The 24,966-nt window shown below is 39.3% G+C and overlaps 1 long non-coding RNA gene and 1 pseudogene across 1 annotated transcript; one reads left to right on the top strand and one right to left on the bottom strand.

Moving 5' to 3' along the window:
• The window catches only part of LOC113015184 (class I histocompatibility antigen, F10 alpha chain-like), a 30,497-nt pseudogene extending 8,686 nt beyond the window's left edge, over positions 1 to 21,811 (top strand).
• Positions 6,030 to 6,412, bottom strand: LOC113015222 (uncharacterized). Its single transcript, XR_003271068.1, has 3 exons — positions 6,339 to 6,412; positions 6,191 to 6,258; positions 6,030 to 6,097 (listed from the first exon to the last, which is right to left on the bottom strand). It is a non-coding gene; the product is annotated as an uncharacterized LOC113015222 (long non-coding RNA).
• Positions 21,812 to 24,966: the final 3,155 nt, after the last annotated feature.

Below are 24,966 nucleotides of genomic sequence, written 5' to 3'. Positions count from 1 at the left end.
CTCAATGTCCAGGCTGGTAGTACGTCCAATGCCTTGATGCCCATGATCATCATGTAAACTTCTCAAGACCTCTATTTGCAAGCACTGGGGTAGCAACAGTTGAAACAAAACTTTGCCATTACCAGGTGTCTGAACTTGACGATACAAGACACCTTCCTTCAACTTGATTCTGGGCCACTGTTGCACCAACTTTTTCACTCCCTTACTTACATTTCCCATTTCCTGCTTGGTAGGCCGCCTCCCACTTTCCCAATACTGTGAGAAAGGGCCAATTACCGGGTCAGCAGCTTGAAGGGATATTAAGTCAGCTTTAGGTCGAGATGGAAATGCACCTATGGCCCTACACGTAGCGGCAACAGCATTTCCCAGCTGCCCTACATCTGTCTGGTCTTGCACTTCCTGTGGGATCTTCAACCCTGGAAGCAGGCCAGATGGACTCTGTGGGTGTAGTTGCCGTGATAACGCATCAGCATTGCGGTTGCTGGGACCTGGCCTGTATTTAATCTCAAAATTAAACACCGCTAGCTCTGAGGCCCATCGCTGCTCTACAGCTCCCAATTTAGCAGTCTGCAAATAACTGAGAGGATTGTTATCTGTGAACACGACAAACTCATTTCCCAACAAGTACTCAACAAGCCCATTTTAGAGCCAAAAATTCCAACTTTCTAGAGCTGTAATTGGACATATTCCTTTCACTAGGTCGCAGGCCCCGGCTAGCAAAAGCAACTGGCCGTCTCTTCCCTTCTTGCTCCTGGGATAGTACTGCCCCTAACCCTGCCTGACTGGCATCTATCTCAAGGACGAAAGGTTTAGCAAAGTCAGCATAAGCCAATACTGGGGCACTAACCAGCAGCCTTTTTAATGTTTGGAATGCATTCTCACATTCCTCACTCCAAAGGTGACCCATTGGCCCACTGGTACCACCTCTACGTTTCTTCTTGGTACCTCCCAGCTCGCCCACCAGCCGGTGAAGCGGGGCAGCATTCTTGGCAAAACCTTCCACAAACCGCCGGTAGTATGAGGCAAATCCCAAAAATGACTGTAGCTCTATACAAGTAGTCGGTCGTGCCCACCCAGCCACTGCACTAATCTTAGAGGGGTCGGTCGCCACCCCAGAAGCCGATATCACATGCCCGAGGTATTGAACCTCTGGCTGGAAAAAGTGACACTTCTCCAGCTTCAACTTTAGATTGTGCTCTTTCAGCCGCGTTAAGACCAAGTCAAGACGCTCCAAATGCTGCTCAAAGGAGGATGAAAACACCACAATATCATCCAGGTACAATAAAAGGGACTGGAAACATTGGTCCCCAAAAATCCGCTCCATTAGCCTCTGAAAGGTGCTAGGGGCATTACAAAGCCCAAATGGCATTCGATTGAATTCAAACAACCCAAAAGGGGTACAGAAAGCAGTCTTGGCTTTGTCCTTCTCGGCCACTGGTACTTGACTATACCCACTTGCAAGGTCCAATGTAGAGAACCACTGTGCTCCCGTCAGGGCATCTAATGACTCCTCAATACGGGGTAAGGGATAAGCATCTTTCCGTGTCTTGGCATTAAGCAAACGGTAATCAACACACAGCCTGATCTCTCCGTTTTTCTTGAAAACCACCACAATTGGGGAAGAATAAGGGCTACTGCTTAAACGCACTACTCCCCGATCCAACAAATCTTTAATATGAGCTTTCACTTGTTCATACTGAGAGGGTGGGAGCCTACGATACCGCTGTCGCACAGGGGCATTGTCCATTAAAGGGATCTCATGTTCCACCAATGTGGTACATCCTAAATCTCCCTCCCCATAACTAAAAACTGAACAATGCTTCTGCAAAAGTGACACTCCTTGTTGGAACTGTTCATTGGACAAAGTAGGCCATGAGAGCTCAGAAACATCAAAGTGCGGATGCGCCTGTACGGTCACTTCATGCATCGTTATCGGCAGCGTGGGGTCATCAGACTCTGCGATAACGACAGGGTTCCCAGATGATGGGGGGTCAACCAGATGCAACTCGCCTAGTTGTGTACAAGGCGGTAACCAAACATCCTCAGTTCCCACATTAACCACCAGAATGTCAACCACACCTTGTTCAACAGAAATGAGGGCCGGAGAAACCAAAATGCCCCCCGGCAAGGGATTACCCGTCGCTATAGGCTCCAGGAGCACAGATGGAAAATTAATATTAGCAGCAGAGGGGCAACTAGTGCGTATCCATTTCAACGACCCAGCAGGGACACAAACAGCTCGACCATAGACTTTTGCTTTACCTAAATACCCGGATGTATTCAGAGCCTCAATGCGCTGACACTTATGAAGTGTCTCTTTCCACGTCTTACTGGCATTTTCAAGGGCAGGGGATTCAAACAGACGAGGGCCGAACTGTTCCGAGAGTAGGTGGTAACAACGGCTAATGATATTCATGCCCAAGAGACCAGGCACACTCTGTGGCTGCTGAACGCTACCATCTCGAGGGTCCTCCACCACTAACACGCCCATTTTTGTCAGGATGCCGCCAAAAACAGTCACATCAAGCTCCATGTAGCCTATATAGGGGATTTTCGACCCATTAGCTGCCCTGAGGCGTAACCATTGGCATTTCTTTAAGTGCCCCACCCCCTGCGGCCTAAAGTGCTTCTCAAAGAAACTCTCTTGAATAGTGGTGACCATGGACCCAGTATCCAAAAGACAGGGAACTATAACACCCCCCATTTCTATTTCCACCACTGGACTATTTCCAATTAAGCGAGAGGGATCTCCCATAACAGCTTCAGCTGAGCCTATAAACCCTGCCTGGCTCTCTGCACCAGAGCATCAGCATGAGACCCACCACTGTTCTTTGTGGCTAGATGTTTTACCCTACAGAACCTGGCAATATGACCAGCCCTACCACACCGATGGCAAATTGGCTTTCCATCTGCCTGGAAACGAAAAGGCCCAGTGGTGGGAGAGATCGAGGGGAGGTCAGTCTGAGACGGCTGTGAGAAATGGACAGACATCTGCTTCATAAGCGTATCCAATTGAGCCTGTTGTTTACGAAGGCACTCTTTTATCTGTAGAATGTCATCATTAGACCCGAGGGTGACTGCATGCATCTCTGCATTAACTCCCTCTACTACCTGGCAATTCGTATCACAGGAATGGGCTCGGGGCCTAGTTTTCCCTCCCTGCCTACCTACATCAGCCCACTTAAGGGCAATACTGCGTAGGGCAAGAAAGGACAGGTCTGGTGTTTGGAGGACCCGCTGTTTCAGCTCTCTACGCAGCATATCATCATGGACATGTTCAGTAAACTGATCTCTTAACAATATATCAGAATTTGGAATACCACCTGGTGTCTTACAGCTTACAATGTCCATTAAAGATTTAAGAGCATGAGAGTAATCTCGCAGAGATTCCCCTTCTCGCTGGGTGTGCTGGAAGAACTGTAGCTGGGCAGCTACATATGACTGAGTGCAGCTATAGTTCTCAACTAAAATATCAAAAATCTTGTCAGGAGTATCTCTGCTGATACACGAATGAAAACAGACCTCAGATTTAGCACTGCCATCAAGATGGTCCATCACAAACTAGAGATGGCACGATACCACTTTTTTATGTCCGATACCGATACCGATATCATAAATTTGGATATCTGCCGATACCGATATGAATCCGATATAGTGTTTTTTAATCAACAAAACTGTTTTTTAAAATATCTTGCTGCATTTTGCAAGTCTGCAAGTTCATACTCAAGTTTAAAACAACAACTACACTAAAGCTATTCTGTTATACCTGTATACAAAAAAAATATTTCATAGTTCAGCAATACTGATCAATCTAATAAACTTAGACCTACACCATCCTCCCTATTCTGGTATTTTAAAGAGTACTTAGCGTAAATATTAAGCAACCTAACTAATAGGGTTCCAACTCCCAGCAACAACAAAAATAAATAAATAAAAAATAGGGAACCACCCCTCACGCGCCACCTCATGATGCTTAATCGACGTAATCAACCTTAATTTGATGCAGTGTGAAAAAAAATGAACAGAAATCAATTATTTTTCAAGAAATATTAAATAGATTCAACATCTTTCTTCAACAAAATTGCAGACTGCACAGATGGTACCTTCCCAAAGGAAAAAGTACTATAGCTTACTAGGGTATATATATTAGACTTAATAGTCACTATATACAGTAATTGACTTCTATTCATTTTACATCAAATTAAAACTTTGTGTGTCAGATAATTATTTATTAAAAGCTAGACATTTTAAATGAGAATAAGAAAGAAAAGTATGTCTTTGTGCCCCCTTTTCCCAGTTAATGCCCTATCGGCCCCCCTGGCTAAACTTTGCTAGATCCCCTGCACAGTTACCAGCGTCAGCTACGTAGAAAAAGATCCTCGAGTAGAAAGTAATATTAAATACATTCTAACAACAGCTGATCAAGCTTAAACGTGCTGCTGTTGTTCAGCCGCTGGTTTTCTCTTTCTGGTGCAAAGTGGGCCAAAAACAAAGATGGACTCGCGACAGAAAAGCCGATCAGCTGATCATTAAGCAGTTTCACGATTGAAGTAGCAGCCGGAGAGCGAGAGGCAGTCGCTCGTTAAGCTTAACGCAGGAATGCTTTACAAACATTCAGAGATGGACTTACACACTTGCTTTACTTCTCTCGGGGATAACTTTGTCGGAGATGAAATGCCAGGTTGCTAGCGAAGCTCCAAATGCTATCCAGACCACAGGTCCCGCATGCCACAGCCGCTCTATCACGTGATGCATACTGCTCCGACATGCTAACGTTCTGAGGTGAGTTACGGCGTGTTGCAAGTTTTGTGAGGTGCTTTCGTGATATTTAATGGATCGGATTACATTTTTTATTTTTCTCCGATATCCGATCCAGTCATTTAGGTCAGTATCGGACCGATACCGATACGTAATATCGGATCGGTCCATCTCTATCACAAACATCACTTGTGCTACTCTTGACATAGGACGAATCTCCAGGCACCTGCGTACTTCTTCAACCCACTGGTCGACCGTCAACAAGTCCACTGACAATTTACCGGTAAACCTTGGGCATTTACGCTCCCGAGGTGCATAAACGTAAAACACATTGGAAGCTTCATTTATTGGATTCATATTTGAGGGCACAGTAGATGGACCTGGCACTGGGTCTGGCACTTGGCCAGTCACAGGAGAGCGTTCCTGTAATTGGTCTCTCAACTGTTCATTTGCTGCTTTTAGCTGTTGCAGCTGCTCCAAGAGGGCCTGTACGTCATCCATAAGGTCGGCGACGGAGGTCTATTATCCCCGCAGCGGTCCAAGCGTTGGCTTCCCCTCCGTAGAAGATGTCACTGTTTTTCCTCCTCTCCTTTAATATTCTTCCTAAAGTAAGCAGGGCCACCCTCAAAATAAAAACCAAACACCGTAACTGATATGACCTAGATCCTGTCGACAACGCCAATTAATGTAGCGTGGCGTAAGCCACCAAGTAACCGCTGTGGGCCTCTACTATGACTGGTACGAACTTCCAGGCCCAAAACTCTCACAGGACCGAGTCCAGAATAAACGGGACCAGAGGGTCAATATCAGTAAAAGATGTTCAAAATTTTATTCATATAACAAGACACCAAAGTTTTAAGAAAAAGAAAAAAAACCTAAAACATCACTACAACAAAAAGAGGTAGTATTGGTGCAACCAGACAGCAACGCGACTATCACCTGAGGGTTTGTTCCTCCTTGGCGGTCCCAGGTGCTCATCACTCTAAAAGAGACAATTCCACCTCAAACATATACAGGCCCAACCGAACACTTATAGCATGCACTAAGTGTTAGCTCAGGCAATAACGGTGGTAATACAAAAGCACTCTTAATAAACCTTAATCACGGCAAACCCACACACAGAGCACCTCTAAAAAATCCTCATTCCCCCAAGGTATGAGCCCCACTCAGGGATTGCACGTTGCCCGCTTAGTATTGCACCAACCCAATAAAAATAAACAAAACCCGGGATAAAACAACGAAAATAATTAAAAACGGTGACCCTGCTAAAATCAAACAAAAACACAACCACACAGAGAAGGAGGAAAAAACAGTGACAAGTTCACATGTGCAGCCTGCCCTACAGGAGGGAATACAATATAAGTTAAATTATAATGCATAATAGACTTTTTTCCTTTTTTTTTTTAATGTCAAATTTATTAAATTAACATACCTCGAGTAGGCAACTGTATTTGCTGCACACCTGATTTGTCTTGGCCTTTTCTTCAACAGAAATCACTACTAAAACATAAATTATAATAAACATCAAATACATTTCAACAAAATTTAAGAAAGGACACTAAAAGACAAACAGCCTGTACCTTGAACCTCATCTAGAGGTTTAAAACCACAGTTTGCGTCGTAGGCAATTAAACTTCTCGGCTCTTCACCTACTCACGCATCAATTACTCACAGCCGCTTGTCAGTGGGAATCATCAGCACCTGTTACTACTCCCTCTTTTATGCCCTCCATTGAGTCCCCTGGGTCCTAAAGCCTTCTCCATTACATTTGGAACTTACATCCGGTTCCGGTTCAAGCGCAGATTAATAGAACTACGTTTTACTAGCGGACCGAAAGTGTTACTGACGGGAATGTACAGCATCTTGAGCTGAATTAAGACTTCAGAAGTCATTCGTCATGTCGAATGACCAGCGGATGAACTCTCAGGTTGGTAATAAATGTATTACATGTATAAGAACAAGCGTCATGTTAACAAATGATAGCCGTAAGGTAACTTTTATGCTTATTGTAGCTGTTAGCTAAAAACGCTAATTTAGCGTAGTTTGCCCTGAATTCAGCTTTGACAAACAAATATGATCGACTGTTCCTAGTAGAATTCCAAAGTTGTCATCTTGGACCCTCTCAGAGTACCCCCTCTGTATGCTTGCAGAGACCCCTACAGTAGGGAAACATGCAAAACAGTGTCCAAACCTTTGTATTTTAGCTTTATTTATGTCTTACACAGCATCCCAACTCTTTAGCTAACTTAATAACTTTAGCTAAAGTGAATAGTTAGTCTAATTCATTAGTGCAGCATTACTGGATCACCTCTGTTTGAAGTGATATAATATGATATACAACTATCACTGAAACAGCAAACTTTGTAAATAAGCAAACAACACTTCTCATTCTCTAAACGTTTGGCCACAGCTGTAGATTACACTATCAGTGCTTGTTCACTCTTGACACTAATTACATTTCAAAATTTACTTTGTGCATTTACAGGTAAACAATATCTAATATTTTATCTAAATGAATGCTTTGTCTTTGAAAAGGGTGAAGAGCCTGAGGCCGGTGACAGTCCAGTTCTACTCTAAGTACATCCTTACAGTGGCTCACAGGACAAGGCCACATTCCTGTCCTGCCAGAAGAGAAGAGAAACTTCAGAGTCTTCATGCAGTTCAGCCACACCTGTCATATTCCATATGACAGGGGCCTCAAACTCCAGTCTTCAAGGGCCAGTGTCATGCAACTTTTCCATGCCCTCGAGGACTGGAGTTTGAGACTCCTGCTGTATAGTGTTCATGCAGTTTTCTACCCCACAGTTACAGCATGTCTGACTGCCTGTTCAGCATATGCAAAAATATATGATGAGTTTAAGCATGTGATGACTAAGGCCTTCCATTATGGTGTTTGTCATCACATGTCACAGACATCTGGATGATCATTTGGAATAAACTAAAAACGTGTTACTTCATCTTTTATCTTTATTATTATTATTGTTCTTATTTTACATTTTTCATTGTTAGGCATTGGGTTTATTTTTAGTAGTCCTTTCCAACTTCTTTCCCTCTTCCATGTTACTGTGTCAGCTTGTCAGCATCTATTTGGGTTTGGAAGTGGAACAGAAAGTAAGGAAATCCAAAGTGCTATTAAAACCAGGAGAGGTTCTTATATTTCAGAAGGAGGGATTAATTCAAAAGAAATGACCTCAATGCCATATTTTATTTAGGAACCCTAGAGAGCACTTTGCAAAATAACACATTCTTATAATTTCACCCTCAGATGAGCCAAGCTACAACTGTCAGGGAAGGTGATGTAGGTACAGAGCATATGAGAGTGGTTAAGTTAATGTCTCTTGTCTAGATGAAGGCACAAAAGGGATCAATAGCGAGGCGTAGACATTCAGTATCTTCAGTCTTCAGTGGACACTCCATTTCTGGCACAAAACACCTGTAAAAGATGGTCGATTTAGGAGGTGACCCGACAACTTCAGCCTGTCAAATATAGTAATGGAGCAGTATGCTTTAAGAAAAAAAATCTAATTAAGCATGCACTCAGTACCCTAAGAATTATTATGGTAGTTAAACACAGTGATAGTTGTATATCATATTATATCACTTTAAACAGAGGTGATCCAGTAATGTTACACTAATGAATTAGACTAACTATTCACTTTAGCTAAAGTTATTAAGTTAGCTAAAGAGTTGGGATGCTGTGTAAGACATAAATAAAGCTAAAATACAAAGGTTTGGACACTGTTTTGCATGTTTCCCTACTGTAGGGGTCTCTGCAAGCATACAGAGGGGGTACTCTGAGAGGGTCCAAGATGACAACTTTGGAATTCTACTAGAAACAGTCGATCATATTTGTTTGTCAAAGCTGAATTCAGGGCAAACTACGCTAAATTAGCATTTTTAGCTAACAGCTACAATAAGCATAAAAGTTACCTTACGGCTATCATTTGTTAACATGACGCTTGTTCTTATACATGTAATACATTTATTACCAACCTGAGAGTTCATCCGCTGGTCATTCGACATGACGAATGACTTCTGAAGTCTTAATTCAGCTCAAGACGCTGTAGATTCCCGTCAGTAGCACTTTCGGTCCGCTAGTAAAACGTAGTTCTATTAATCTGCGCTTGAACCGGAACCGGATGTACAGTGGGGCAAAAAAGTATTTAGTCAGCCACCGATTGTGCAAGTTCCCCCACTTAAAATGATGACAGAGGTCAGTAATTTGCACCAGAGGTACACTTCAACTGTGAGAGACAGAATGTGGAAAAAAAATCCATGAATTCACATGGTAGGATTTGTAAAGAATTTATTCGTAAATCAGGGTGGAAAATAAGTATTTGGTCACCTCAAACAAGGAAAATCTCTGGCTCTCACAGACCTGTAACGTCTTCTGTAAGAAGCTTTTCTGTCCCCCACTCGTTACCTGTATGAATGGCACCTGTTTGAACTCATCATCTGTATAAAAGACACCTGTCCACAGCCTCAAACAGTCAGACTCCAAACTCCGCCATGGCCAAGACCAAAGAGCTTTCGAAGGACACCAGGAAAAGTATTGTAGACCTGCACCAGACTGGGAAGAGTGAATCTACAATAGGCAAGCAGCTTGGTGTGAAAAAATCAACTGTGGGAGCAATCATCAGAAAATGGAAGACATACAAGACCACTGATAATCTCCCTCGATCTGGGGCTCCACGCAAGATCTCATCCCGTGGGGTCAAAATGATCATGAGAACGGTGAGCAAAGATCCCAGAACCACACGGGGGGACCTGGTGAATGACCTGCAGAGAGCTGGGACCAAAGTAACAAAGGTCACCATCAGTAACACACTACAACGGCAGGGAATCAAATCCCGCAGTGCCAGACGTGTTCCGCTGCTGAAGCCAGTGCATGTCCAGGCCCGTCTGAAGTTTGCCAGAGAGCACATGGATGATACAGCAGAGGATTGGGAGAATGTCATGTGCTCAGATGAAACCAAAGTAGGACTTTTTGGTATAAACTCAACTCGTCGTGTTTGGAGGAAGAAGAATACTGAGTTGCATCCCAAGAACACCATACCTACTGTGAAGCATGGGGATGGAAACATCATGCTATGGGACTGTTTTTCTGCCAAGGGGACAGGACGACTGATCCGTGTTAAGGACAGAATGAATGGGGCCATGTATCGTGAGATTTTGAGCCAAAACCTCCTTCCATCAGTGAGAACTTTGAAGATGAAACGAGGCTGGGTCTTCCAACATGACAATGATCCAAAACACACCACCTGGGCAACAAAGGAGTGGCTCCGTAAGAAGCATTTGAAAGTCCTGGAGTGGCCTAGCCAGTCTCCAGACCTCAACCCCATAGAAAATCTGTGGCGGGAGTTGAAAGTCCGTGTTGCTCGGCGACAGCCCCAAAACATCACTGCTCTCGAGAAGATCTGCATGGAGGAATGGGCCAAAATACCAGCTACTGTGTGTGCAAACCTGGTAAAGACCTATAGTAAACGTTTGACCTCTGTTATTGCCAACAAAGGTTATGTTACAAAGTATTGAGTTGTATTTTTGTTATTGACCAAATACTTATTTTCCACCCTGATTTACGAATAAATTCTTTACAAATCCTACCATGTGGATTCATGGATTTTTTTTCCACATTCTGTCTCTCACAGTTGAAGTGTACCTCTGGTGCAAATTACTGACCTCTGTCATCATTTTAGGTGGGGGAACTTGCACAATCAGTGGCTGACCAAATACTTTTTTGCCCCACTGTAAGTTTCAAAAACTGAATTTTGGAACTGAAATTGAATGGTGAGAAGTGAAACTGAAATTATTCAAGAGCTGAATTTTTAAAGGATAAAATGCAGTTTCAAAGCAAATCAATTCATTTTCAAAATATAAAATTCAATTTCAATTTAGTGATGATCATTTTCAAACCATAAATTCAATTTCAAATTAGGCTAATTCAAATTCAGTTTTCAAAAGCATTTATTCAAGTTGCAATTCAGATTCAATCTGAGCAATTCAAATTCAAATTGAACTTATTCAAATTCAGTTTCTGATGGCACAGATTTCTGCCCATCTTATGTCCCAAACTATTTGATGATTTCCGGGTTTAAACCGTTCGTGATGCATTTTTAAGCGTTGTGACTCTGCTGTCTCTCCAAACAGTCCATCAAATAAAACATCAGTGAGGAGGTCTGATGATAATCTGGTGACAATAATTAAAACGTTTATTTTAAAAACTAAGTACTATTTTAATTTTCATGAAGGTTTAAAACATTTTCACACAACAGCTGCTCATTAAAGTTAACTAAAGTTCATTTAAGTATCTTTATAAATATTATTTTTATTTTATTATTATTTAAAAATTATTTGTTCAATATATGAAGAGCCACATGTCATTTGATGCAGTCTATTAAAAGTTAAAAGACTCCTACTTTGTATTGTCTTCAGTATTATTCACCAGTTTTATGCTTGTGAATATTTTCTGTTTGACAAACATGCGCACACATGTCGTAACTAACGAGTAGTTACACCCGGATATGAAGTTCACTGTTTTTCTGGTGTTATTGCTTAATTAACAGCGCAATGAGGTGACTTTTGTTGTGGCGTGTATAAATAAAATAAAATAGAATTCAATTGAACTGAATTGAGATGCAAATTAAATCATTATTACTTCATAATATCAGATAGTTTATGTATGTAAAGTGCGAGTACACTACACATACCATCATGAACTAATTTTGGTATCACTGCTGAATGATCAATAAGAAGCTTCAAAGATATGGGAAGTAAAACTTTCTGTAACAATTTTAAGCTTTAAAAAAAATCTATAAAAATAATATAAACAAAGAAGAAGCATCGATATGCTTCAATCAGTTCATATAATTTGTAATCAAAAATTGAAATGCAAAAGAGAACAACTCACTTCAGAGGTCATGCTGCGTAACAAAAGCAAAACAGATTAAAAAGAATATGTATTTTGTTTAACAATGAAAACAAAATAAAAATATAGTTAAATTAAAACCTATAATGCGTTCAAACCATCAATCATGAAAACTGAATTAAACTAAACTGAAGGATAAACAGACAAAGAGGGAGCTGAGTGTAAAAGCGAAGCTCTCAATTTACCGGTCGATCTACGTCCCTACCCTCACCTATGGCCACGAGCTGTGGGTAGTGACCGAAAGAACGAGATCGCGGATACAAGCGGCAGAAATGAGCTTCCTCCGAAGGGTGGCTGGCCTCTCCCTTAGAGATAGGGTGAGAAGTTCGGCCATCCGGGAGGGGCTCAGAGTAGAGCAGCTGCTGCTCCACATCGAAAGGAGCCAGCTGAGGTGGTTCGGGCATCTGACAAGGATGCCCCCTGGGCGCCTCCTGGGTGAGGTGTTCCAGGCATGTCCCACCGGGAGGAGGCCCCGGGGCAGACCCAGGACACGCTAGAGAGATTATATCTCTCGGCTGTCCTGGGAACGCCTTGGTGTTCCCCCGGATAAGCTGGAGGAGGTGGCTGGGGAGAGGGAGGTCTGGGCCTCTTTGCTTAGGCTACTGCCCCCGCGACCTGGCCTCGGATAAAGCGGATGAAGATGGATGGATGGATGGATGGATGAAGGATAAACAACAGTTTTAAAACTTTCTGTGAATAATCAGGTTCAAACTAGAATTTGAAGTTTTGAAGAAAAGAGGATCAGAAAAATGACATTAAAGACTGAATATATATTCATAAATCTATTTTGTGTTTTTTGAAGGGACAGCAGGATTATTACAGGATGTCCTTAATGTGCTGTAGTTTTTCTTATTGTGTTATTTAAAAAATAAAAGAATTTATAAATCTGTGTTCCTGAGATCTCACAACATTAACTGTTTCTTACAGTGACCCACTCGCTGAAGTATTTCTACACTGCGTCCTCTCAAGTCCCAAACTTCCCAGAGTTTGTGGTTGTTGGGATGGTTGATGATGTTCAGGTTGATTATTATGACAGCAACACGGAGAAATCTGTGCCCAAACAGGACTGGTTTGCCAGCAACATAGATCAGCAGTACTGGGAGAGTCAGACTGCAAAAAGGAGGGGTGACCAGCAGTGGTTCAAAGCCAACATTGAGATTGCAAAGCAGCGCTTCAACCAAACTGGAGGTTTGTTCATGTTTCATTTTTACTGATATTCAGTGTTGGGACTAACGCGTTATTAAGTAACGCGTTACAGTAACTACGTTATTATTGTGGTAACGAGCACGGTAACTAGTTATTATGCCAAAATCAGGAACGCGTTAGTCGTTACTGGGATTTAGATAGGGTCGTTACTCGTTACTTCGTGTGGTGGCTATCGCGGAGCTTCCACAGATTCAGTAACATTAGCAAGTGGTGGAGGCAGCAGGTGGATGAAGGAAAAGGGAGGCAGAAGGAAAAGAGACCCGAGGCGGCCGCAGGTCCAAGTGTGAACTGAACTTCAGGTAAGAAGTTATGACCTGCAGTCTCTCTGGGTCAGATATGAACCAAGCTTAGGTGGAGTTTATTTTCGTTATTCTGACTTTTTCCGTACTGCGTGCTAGCTAGCATGACGGAGTTTCTATACAGCTGGGTGGTGCTATGATGTTAACGATGTTAAACTTTATTTTGTTCATAAGTTATTAGAGTTGCCAACCGTCCCGTCTGGTATTCAGAGAAAATATTACGCGTTTCTTATTGAGGTGAAAAGGAACAGTTTGTCCCGTAATTCAGCTACAATGAAAAAGGCACAAAGCTGGAGTTATTCTGTGTTTACGCTGCACAGCTGCCTCTTCTTCTTTCATTCTCCCCCCTCCCTCTCCTGTTTCTACTTCAATCATGAAACTGATCAATGATCAGCTGATCGGCTCTCTTGTTTGTTTATCGCTCACTTTGCGCCAGAAACAGGAAACCAGCGGATGTCGCGCTAAACAACAGCAGCACGTTTAAGCTTGATCAGCTGTTGTTAGAATTTATTTAATATTAATTTCTAGTATCAGCTGATGTTTGCTGGAGCCACAGCTGTAAAGCTGCTGGTCATGATATCGGTTTGGTTATCTGGTGAGAGGGAAACATGAAGATGAAACCAGGAGATGTCCTTACTGAATCATCAGAGCTGAACAGGTGATGGAGAAACAGGTTTACCTTTTAGGTGACATGAATGAGTTGAAGGGAAGTTATGAACTGTTTCTGAGAGACAAATAATAACAGGATCCTTTTCTAAGTAGCTGACAGCTGGTAACTGTGCAGGTGCGGATCTAGCAAAGTGTTGCCAGGGGGGCATGTAGGGCATTAACGGGAAAGGGGGGCACAAAGAAATACTTTTCTTTCTTATTCTCATTTAAAATGTCTAGCTTTTAAAAAATAATTATCTGAATCTTACAACAAACAATTGATAGATTGATGCATATATACCATCAAAACAGTGCACATCACTGTCACAACAGTGTTTATTTTCATTCAAAGGCTTTATGATTTTTCCTATAATGGTGGGCCAGTCTCTAGTAAAAATGTCCGGGCCAATTTTCTGTCCCAGTCCAGCCATGTATGCAGCTCATCTGCAGTCTGGTGTTGCCTACATCTTCCTATTCAGAAGGCAGAATTTCCGAGTTCTGAGTACAATCAAAGCACCACGACTGCAGTTTTTGTGTTGGATGTAAAAGGCGCAAATGACGCTGTGACGTAGGCTAGAATCATGGCAGCAGTCAATGACGGTCCAGGCGTGGGATTTCTCTCGTGGAAATATGCACATTATCTTTTCCTTTCTATTGGTAGGTGGCACAGTGCACTTGTGGCAAGTAAGCAAGCTAAAAGACTGGCAAAGTTATGGAAGAAACACATTAACAAGAGAATTCTGAGTAAAACCAAAGTTACTTTCCCTAGTAACTAGTTACTTTGAAAGTAACGAGTAACTTGAAGTAACTGAGTTACTTTTGAGAGAAGTAACTAGTAATGTAACTAAGTTACTATTTTAAAGTAACTTACCCAACACTGCTGATATTTGCTGTTAATGTTTTCAGTGTGTTTTGTTTACAGTAGTAAACAGGTTTGCACACATTAAATGTTTCATTCAGATTACAGATTAAAATTATGAACATAATAATACGTAATAAATGTAGAACTACAGTCTGGGAAACTTTCATTTAATCCAAACAGCTTTAATGATCATGTTTGTATGAACTGCCATAATTTAACTGTTTAGTTGATCAAAATAATCAAATAATAAAGATAAATTCATGATATTTGAAGTTTTCGGTTTATATTTAGGATTTTTGTCTCTGAAACCTTGATGGTTGTTTTTGCTGCAATTTCTTAATAATCGATTATTCAGAAAATAATCTCCAGAAAATCAGCAGGATCTAAATAATCAGTCTGAAGTGTGTTTGTTTTACAATTATTGTGAACCAATATTTGACTTTTAATAAAAACAATCCTGGACTGAAACTCTCCTTCAGTGGAAGCTTCTAGAAAGACCTCAGGACAGTCCGGTGTGTAGTTTTCCCGCAGTTATACGATTTTTGTTAGAACGATAGGAGGCTGCAGAGTTTCAGAGGATGGAAACTTAAACCCAGGATCAGGATCTGAGTCTGCTGCTCAAGATCCATCTTACTGTGTTTGTCTGTTCCTGCAGCTCACAGGAAGTCGCTCCGTGTCTCAGTTCAGACGACCCTCACAAATAATCACATGTTGTAATAAATTATAGAAAAAGAAAATATGTCAGACACCATCAACAGCATCTTAGGATGAAATAATTTATCATCTAGCTGAGATGTTAAATGTGCTGTGATGTCACAGTTTTGACAGCAGTTTTTCCAGATTCCATTAAACACATAATAATATTAATATTAATATTATGTTATATTTAATACAAAAAGTAGAATCAAACAGGGTTGACTTTGTAACAGGCTGAAAGTAGAGACAGCTCAAAGGCCCGTTCACTGTCCACGGCCTCTTTATGAATGGATTTAACTAAATGCATGAAAATAAAACATTCAGCCCGTTTTCATGAGGAAATGTTTTCAGGATTATCTTTCATTAGCAGAGGTTCCATAAATAAATCGGTGACAAACTTAAAGCTACTCTGTGGAAAATAAATAAATATTTAACTTTTAGTTTTACTTCAATAGGACAACAGTTTGGTGAGAAGTAGATAGACCAAAAATAAGAAACACAAACTAACAGACAGACGTTTAACAGCTAACAGTTTCTCTAAATTTTACACTGATTTTTATTTATTCTTTATTTATTTAAAAATAAGACCGTAAATATGAGTTTCAGTCTATGTTTAATATTTTTGGTCCCAGATTTAAAATTTAATGTTTGTTTTTTTTACTAATAAACAACAACCTGAAAATATAATCAAGGAAAGTAAAGTGTTAAAATGTCTTATTTTTCCCATAAACTGGCTGAAGGTTGATTATTAAGGTGGTGTCGTTAAATCAGGACGCCGTAAAATTTAGCAAGAAATTTCCAGAAAGCGGAGGAAAATAACAGCGTTCTGGGTCACTGAGCTGCTTTTTCCAGCGCTCAGTGACTAGTGATGTAATATTCAGGGTGGTATCAACAATACTGATCCGACACCGATACTTTGTACAAAAACTTAACGTGTTATTGTATTTCAAATTATAGCTTCATAATGATCACAGGACATCAGACTACTTGTTCTTATTGTTTAGTTATGAAGAATTGTCATATAGTTGTGAGTTAATTGACGCCATTTGAACACGTATATCTGGTCATTTAACATGTATATACTTGCCTGGACTTTCAACAAAAACATCAAAGGAGTAAAGACAACACCAGCTCATCCCACATTCACTTTGTTGCTGCCTATAAGGAGGTGTTTTTGCGAGATTTCCATGGACATTCACAGCGTCCTGATTTATTGATTAGCAATTATATAGTAATATAATAATAGTAATATAATTTATTAACCAAACAGGCTGGAAAAGTGTGGTGTGTAACTCCACATGTTCATATAAAGAAAATACCTGTGATGATGCACCGAGGCGTTTCTGTTGGCTTTGAGAGCAGCGATGTTATAAAAGCAGGAATGACTCCTCGTGTCGCTCTCACCTGTAGACTGTCGGCTCTCATCACAGCATCAGTGGCACTCAGGTTCCTACTGAAAGACACCCACAGATCTCTGTGCTACACATCCAATAATATCATTAACATGAATGTTTTAATATTTTTAGTGCAAAATCTGATCTGGTCACAGCGCTGAAAAACACCAAAGTGTCCCAGCATGGAGTCAAATTCAAAGTCGGAGTTATTGTTTCAGTCCTCTGCTCTTAGTAAATGTAATAAATTTGACAACATGGTTGTAAAATCTTAGAGGAACCTTTTTCACCTTTTTGTCAGGTCACAGCACAAGAAATTAACTGATTTATCAAAAATTATTTCTTGCATAGTCAACAATGATGACATGAAGCATTTGCTGGAGCCTGAAATACTGTAAGTAGAACTCCAGATTAGATTAATGTCACATGATCATATTAAACAGAGACACCTCTAGAAAAACCTCAGGACAGTCTGGTGTTTAGTTTTTTTTTTGTTGGAGGATTTTGTTGGACTGATGACGGCTGCAGAGTTTCAGAGGATGTAAATTTAAATCCAGAATCAGGATCTGTGTCGGCTGCTCAGGATCCAGCTTAGTGTGTTTGTCTGATCCTGCAGCTCACAGGAAGTTGCTCCACCTACAGCAGCATAGATAACCTGTGCAGTGATATCTCTGCAGGCAGGACGTAGATGTGCTAACGGGAGAAAATGAATTCTGTTTTTTCCCAGTGTCTTTTTCTAAAATCTACATTGTTAATGATGACTGGTTTTAAAAATCTTCCAATGAGACAAAAACAGCCATAAATGTAGATCCTCTATATGTTGATCACGTCTCTGTGTCAGTGTAAGACTTTAGTGCAGCCTCTCTCTGGTTCACTGCAGTCTTTGTCTCTGTGTTTCTCTCAGGTGTTCACATTTACCAGCGGATGTGCGGCTGTGAATGGGATGAAGAAACAGGTGAAGTGAATGGATATCACCAAGAAGGTTATGATGGAGAGGACTTCATAAGCTTTGACCTGAAGACAGCGACATGGGTCGCTCCAAAACAACAGGCTGTCATGACACAGATGAAGTGGGGAAATAACAGAGCTATGATGGCTCTGTATAAGTATTACCTCACCCAGATTTGTCCTGAGTCACTGAAGAAGTATGTGAACTATGGGAGGAGCTCTCTGATGAAAACAGGTAAAATTTATGACCAGAATTAGATTGTTAACCAAAAGTTATATGTCTCAGTTTATTACTTAATATGATATTAAATTAACCTTTTCATGCATGAATTATGAAAACCTCAATCAGAGCTTTTTTTTCTTGAGTACTTTTATTCATCTTAAGGCATGAAAAAAAGATTTTTCAAGTACTTTTCATTTTTAAAGAGTATTTTTACATGTCCACTTAGTTGTACAACAAACATTTTGACTTATGAATTTGACAATATATATATATATATATATATATATATATATATATATATATATATATATATATATATATATATTAAAAATATTTTATAACAGTATAACAATTTATGTAACAACTATAACAACTGTAACCCTGCCTATGGAGTGACTCATCAGTGTTCAATGTAGTGGTTTATGTGCAAGTTTACCATCAACACTGACACAAATACAAGAAACAGATTTTGAATAGTTGTCCACTGTAGTGACCCCTATGTGTGAAAGGGTTTTTTGACACATTTTTTAAATTTAATATAATTTTATAAACTACATCACATCAAAAGAAATTGGTATGGTTTTAATAATAATAGTAATGGGCGACCGTGGCTCAGGGGGTTGGGAATCGCATCTGTAACCAGAAGGTCGCCGGTTCGATCCCTGGGCTCTCTGTCCTGGTCGTTGTGTCCTTGGGCAAGACACTTTACCCTACTTGCCTACTGGTGTTGGCCAGAGGGGCCGATGGCGCGATATGGCAGCCTCGCTTCTGTCAGTCTGCCCCAGGGCAGCTGTGGCTACAACTGTAGCTGCTTCCATCAGTCTGTGAATGTGAGAGTGAATGAATAGTGGCATTGTAAAGCGCTTTGGGTGCCTTGAAAAGCGCTATATAAATCCAATCCATTAATAATAATAATAATCTTGTTGGTTGTTGGTCATCATAGCAGATCATCTTCCACAGTTTTAGCTCTGATATACTCATTTCTAATCCTTCTCACTCCTTATGATAATTTTAATATCATCAGTTCTGTCTCCTGTATTTGTCTCAGTGCCACCATCCTCAGATATTAAATCACAGCAGGTCTCACTGCCATCTTCTAAACCTTCCTTTCCACTCTTGCTCGTCTCCATCCACTCCACCTTGTCCGCGCTCTTTTCTTCACGTCTCGTCTGCACTATGCACCCCTCCAGCTCAAATACAAGTAATAGTAATAATACAGAAAGAATGAACTGTTTGTCTTTACTCCACAGTTGTCCCCAAAGTGTCTCTCCTCCAGAAGTCTTCCTCCTCTCCAGTCAGCTGCCACGCTACAGGTTTCTATCCTAACAGAGCCGAGATGGTCTGGAAAAAAGATGGAGTGGAGCTTCATGAGGGTGTGAACAAAGGAGAGATTCTCACCAACAATGACAGGACCTTCCAGATGAGTGTTGACCTGGATCTCTCATCAGTCAAACCTGAAGACTGGCACAGATACAGATGTGTGTTTCAGCTCTCTGGTGTGAACGAGGACATCGCCACCAAACTGGACAAAGCAGTGATCAAGACCAATGAAGGTGAGTCTGGAATCAGGATCAGATGAGTGATGAACATGGGAAACACACACTTGAATTACTGCAATACCCTGTGGTTCATGTTGGATGAGAAAGTTTGTTTGCTTTGATATTCTTTCTGTCAGCTTCTGTCAGAATAATTTTAAGACCTAAATCAGTTTAGACCAAGTTGTGTTTTTCCACCACATTTTTTCCTTGCTGAACATTGATGAATATAAAACATGTTCATGTGTGGCCACTGATTATCTGACTAATGGACAGTTTTAGAAGATTAAATAGTAAATTGGGGAAAATGTATATTTTGAAACATATGTTCAAATTTATTGGCAGTGTATTGAAATTTAATTTAATGGCAGAACTTTTATTGTTGGAATGAAAACAAACATTAGTGAGACAAACATGTAGTGACCATAAACGAAGCTCTTGTACATGATTGTTATCTGATTGGAAACTTTTTGTTCTCACCTTTTGTTTGTTCTGTGATCCACAGGAAATTCCTTCTCCCTGATCATCCCTGTTGTTGTTGCTGTGGTTGTTCTTGCTGCCATCGCTGTGATCACATTCATTATTTACAAAAAGAGGACAGGTGAGAAACAAACTTCCTGGATGTTTCTTGTATAATGCAACAACAATGATGACATAGTGCAAACAATAATAATGATAGTAAGAGTAATATGACTTAATTGAAGTCATTATTAACAGTTTTCAAAAGAAAACAAACAATGCACACAGGATTAAACAGGTAACAACCAAAAGCAGTGTAAGCTGAGTCTTCAGATTAATATTTAAGTATTTTAACACTTTCTCTGCCAGCAGGATGATCAGACTCTTTTAAATCCTCAATATATTACAACGATATTCATTAATCATGCTCGTTGTGTTTCATAACTTGCCCCTTCATTTCTCTGCACATGTAGATTTTTGTCCAGTTACTTCACTTTTTCTTCTTGTCTGTTATTTACTTTTTTCTGCATCATTTTTCTTTCTGTCTTTGTGTTTTTTTTGTTTTTGTTGGGGTTTTTTTTTTTACACCTGAGCTACAGTTTGGTTGTCAGGGAACAAAATAACCACCAACTCAGTTATTGAAACCCAAACATTGTTTCTCTTTTCTTAACCATCAACTCTGCCAAACAAACACATCCTAAGGTACACCTTTACCTGCATTAGAAATGTGTACGTTCTCTACCTTCAGTCGCTTTACTTATAAATTTAACACGAGCACATTTTGTGGGAAAAGTCAGAATATATCTATAAACACATTAGTGAGTAAGCCCAGTGTCTATGTTTTTAATTTTACACATTAAATTAATGCTTTTGTCCAGATTACAAAATGAAAATATGAAATTATGTTTGATGCCTTGTACAATACATGAAAAAAATTGTGTTAACATTTACAACAAATTACTAACATGATGTATTTTTTCCTTTTTATTTCAGAGAAACGTCCCCCATCTCGTAAGTTACACATTGTCCCTTTTCTCTAATCTCTTGTCTACACTAAATTAAAAAGGGTTTCTGTACTTTAATCTAAACAGTCTTTCAGGGCTGTTTCCTGTTGTGTTCGATTGTTGTAAAAGTGACAGATGAGAGCAGGATGTGGACTAACATTGTGTTTCTGACCCTACAGCTGTAGAGAACCGTGAAGTCAAGGAGCAAATGCTTCCTCAAGCCGAAACCACAAACAGCTCTGCACACAGTGAGTTACTTCATATTTGTGTCTCATGTTTTAGCTTTCTTTTAAAACTTATGTAAAATAGTGGCTGTACTAAAATCTCCTTTTTAAATATATCCAAAAAAAAGTGCTTTAGTATAACTAAATCATATAAGAGAAAGACGCTTTCAAAATAACGTTTCATGAAATGATTTAACAAAATGAAAACAAATGTGTTAATTCCATTCAGAAACATATGAAGTAAATACTCGATTGAATCAGAATTTTAGATCTTAATGAAACTGTAAATATGTTATTTGTGGATCTGAACAATCCTAACATTTATTTTATTTCTTTATGTCTACAGAGAACATGAGAGAAGACGTGTCAGCTCGTTCTTCTCCATAAACTGGAATTCATTGAATTCGTTGATTCGTTGATTGTTCACAGACTTTAGATCTGTTAAAAAGATCTAAAGTCTAAAATATAGTTGCAGATGCTTATTAGTCAAGATTTAATGGAAAGGAGTTTGAAAATGAGTTGGCAAATGTTTAACATATACATCATAATGGTGGCATTAAATTATTCTGAAGATCTAACAAAGATGTGACCACCTGGAGAGACGTAAAACACAATAAAAACAATATGAAACAATGAAAGCATCACAGCAGTCTCAATACAATCATAATTAAACCTTTGTATGTTCATCTTCACTCAAACATATATTAGTTTAGTGTTTCTGGTTTTCTTGTAAATTATTGAATCACTCATGAATGCTGAGATTCCCTCACTCTCAGTGATAAAGGAATCATAATAATATATTTCTAAATCTTGTACGTTTACTTAAAATTTGATTTAAAAGACAAACTTGTGTTGAATTCCAGGAGACCTTAAAAGATTTTACTTTATATCTGATTTATTTCTTAATTAATGAAAATTATGTTTATTCTCTGTTGTTTGATTTAAGATAAGTTTTGAGTGTTTTTGATTTTAGAGTTTAGTTCAAGTTGAGATTCTGGAGGTTTGTGTGGGTTATGTTTTTAACACATTGGTGGGTTTGTTTCTGTTTATATATCACTAAAACTGCATTGCTCTTTCTCTCCTTTTTGTACTTTTGCTTTTCAATAAAGTCCCAAATAATCCAAATTTCTGTGACTTTTTAAAAAAATAAAATGTACACTTGGCTAAAGTTTCATGAATACAGCCCAAATATTAATGGATTAGCTACAATTTAACTTGTGATAGTTAGCTCAGTAAGCTTAGGTGTAATGATGCCAGCTCCAGTCCATTAAGTGTCCTTGTGACAAAAGTATTGTGTGCGTGTTGTATTGTGGTTCGATGTTTGCTTTTGTGGATGTTTATTTTTTGTATTTGGTTTACCAACACTAGACTTGACAATTTGCATATGATGAAGTAACTGACCTCACAGCCCATTGTTCCTTCAGTGGGCTGGTTTCAGCTATTGTGCAAATGTACTGTTTATGGGAAACCTGCAGTCAGCTGAGACTGAAGAAGTCACCTGGATGAGAGTGACGAAATGTTTCTCCCACTGAAAACTACGTCCAGATGAACAGAATCAACCTTCACACTTTATAGACTTGTGCTATTCCAGAATGGTCGCCTGAATCAGGTAGAGTATAAAAGGAAGCCAGCTGCTTTTAGAGGGCTGGGAACTTTGGCGTGTGTTGACACGTAAACTCATACTTTATTTAATAAAGACTACCAGTTGATGGCAAAATTTAATTCCAGTCTCGTGCCATTTTGTTTGAACTGACACATGACCGCCAGCCAGCTTGACGGAGTTTAAAAGAACTGTTAGTGCAGAGATTTTGAAATAATGTTTGCCGAACATTAATAATCAAGGCTTCTTAAAACCAAATGGTGTTACATCTATAGCCACTGTTTGGTGTTTAACAGTGTAAGGCTTGAGATGCTCTCAGCCACATGTCTCAGATTATTTTAGTTGCTGATAGTTTAGCAGAAAATCTACACTGAACCCTTCAAGCCAGTAGATCCACAGTATGAATAAATATGATTGTAAACAAAAAGCAAACTGATAACAATTTAATGATTCAGATTTAGTCCTGTGAAGTTTACATTTATGTGTATTTATGCTTTACATATATATCACATATATAATTCATTCAGAAACAGACTTTGCACATTCAAAACATGAGAGGACAATAAGTGCTGTGAAGTTATTTATATTTTGAGCTAAATGCTCCTTCGTCCTACAAGCAAAACTAATTTCCATGTGCTCTGAAGAGTGACAGTAACAAAGCTTTGTTAGAGCAGCTGCTTCACCCATGAGTGGCTAAAGTATTTGGAATATGTGAGGAGTTATCTGCTAAAAATAGGTTAGTTCAGATGCTGATGTACATTCATTTTGCAGATCTGCCCTTTTTCACTCTTTGTTGTGTTGAATGCTTCATCCACTTTACAAGTAGTTATAATATGTTTGTTCATTTTCTGTTTATTTAAAACACCTTTCGTGGCTTTGTCCTTAAAAATAAGAGCAATTTGACAGAAATCACACCAGATAAGATGAATCTCACATTTCATCTCAAAATATAAAGAACTCTGAAAAAGTCATGAGCTATGTGTCATTTTTTAAAATACTTTATTAGGAATAGGTGCAATGATTTATGGAAAAATGAACAAACATACAAACAAAAGTATAAATTCAGTATATGAGGCAAAAAGAGAGTCTGTATAATTCTAACAAGTTTGAAAGTGAACATTCGGTATGATCGTCTTTAACAAAGACTCCTGGGCAGCTTTCTTGTCATTTCCTTTATGAGGTCTTCAGGAAGAGTTCTTCAGGACTTCTTGAAGGATGTTTAAAGCTGATTTTTCTGTTCTCTGTGAAGATATTACACAGAGACTATAGACCATAAACTAGAGACAGTTTTCTATGTAAGTTTTCAGCTCATAGCTCTTTGGGAATAAGAAGAAACACTTTGAAAGACTTTCTAAAAGCCTGGAGAGTTATTGATAAAGACTAGTTAAAAATTAAAACAAAGTCTGGCTCTTTGAAAGGAAATATAAAGAAATAAGAATAAGGGCGATTCAAGAATTTAACACAATATTGAAATTTCCTCCTAACTTTAAACTGTGTATCTGTCTCTTGTATAATTTTGTATTGTATAATAGAGTAGCTATTGTTCTTTACATTATTTACAAGGACAGTTCACCCTGCAAATTCACCCCAGGTGAGACCATGCAGTGCTCAGAGAAACTACATGATAAAGAGTAAATAAAATAAAGAGCTATACAAATCTACAGGTATCATTTAGCATGTTACTGTACATGTTAAGGTTTATGAGTACAATTAGAGAAAGACTGAACAAATATGGTATGTTTGGTTAGTTGTTAGTTGTTCAGGTGAAAGTCTCCTCCTCCTTTCTAAATTCCAGTGCAGATTAAGTTTTAAAGTTTCAACAGAAAATACCAAAGTGGAAATGTTTGGCCTTAATGCACAGCACCATGTTGAGGAACGAATAATAAACACAGCATATCACTTGTCAACAGGGTGGTGGAGGAATGATGATGCCAGCTTGTTTTGCAGCCATGGGAACTAGACACGTTGCAGCACAGACAACTATATGTTCACAACCACATCATGTCCAATTACGAACCACAATCTAACTTCTTTAGACTGTAGAAAGAGGGAAAAACCATATAATTAAATCAGGTGATTTGAACATGGAACCTCACAGTCAACAGTGCTGAGCACTGTACCTCTGTGCTTTCAAACTGGAAAATCACACAAATTTAATAATTTGTTTGTATTTTGTCTGCGATTGTAA

Source organism: Astatotilapia calliptera, chromosome 22, assembly GCF_900246225.1.
Source record: "Astatotilapia calliptera chromosome 22, fAstCal1.2, whole genome shotgun sequence".
In the NCBI taxonomy this organism is placed as follows: domain Eukaryota; kingdom Metazoa; phylum Chordata; class Actinopteri; order Cichliformes; family Cichlidae; genus Astatotilapia; species Astatotilapia calliptera.
This window is presented reverse-complemented; position numbering and strand designations above follow the sequence as displayed.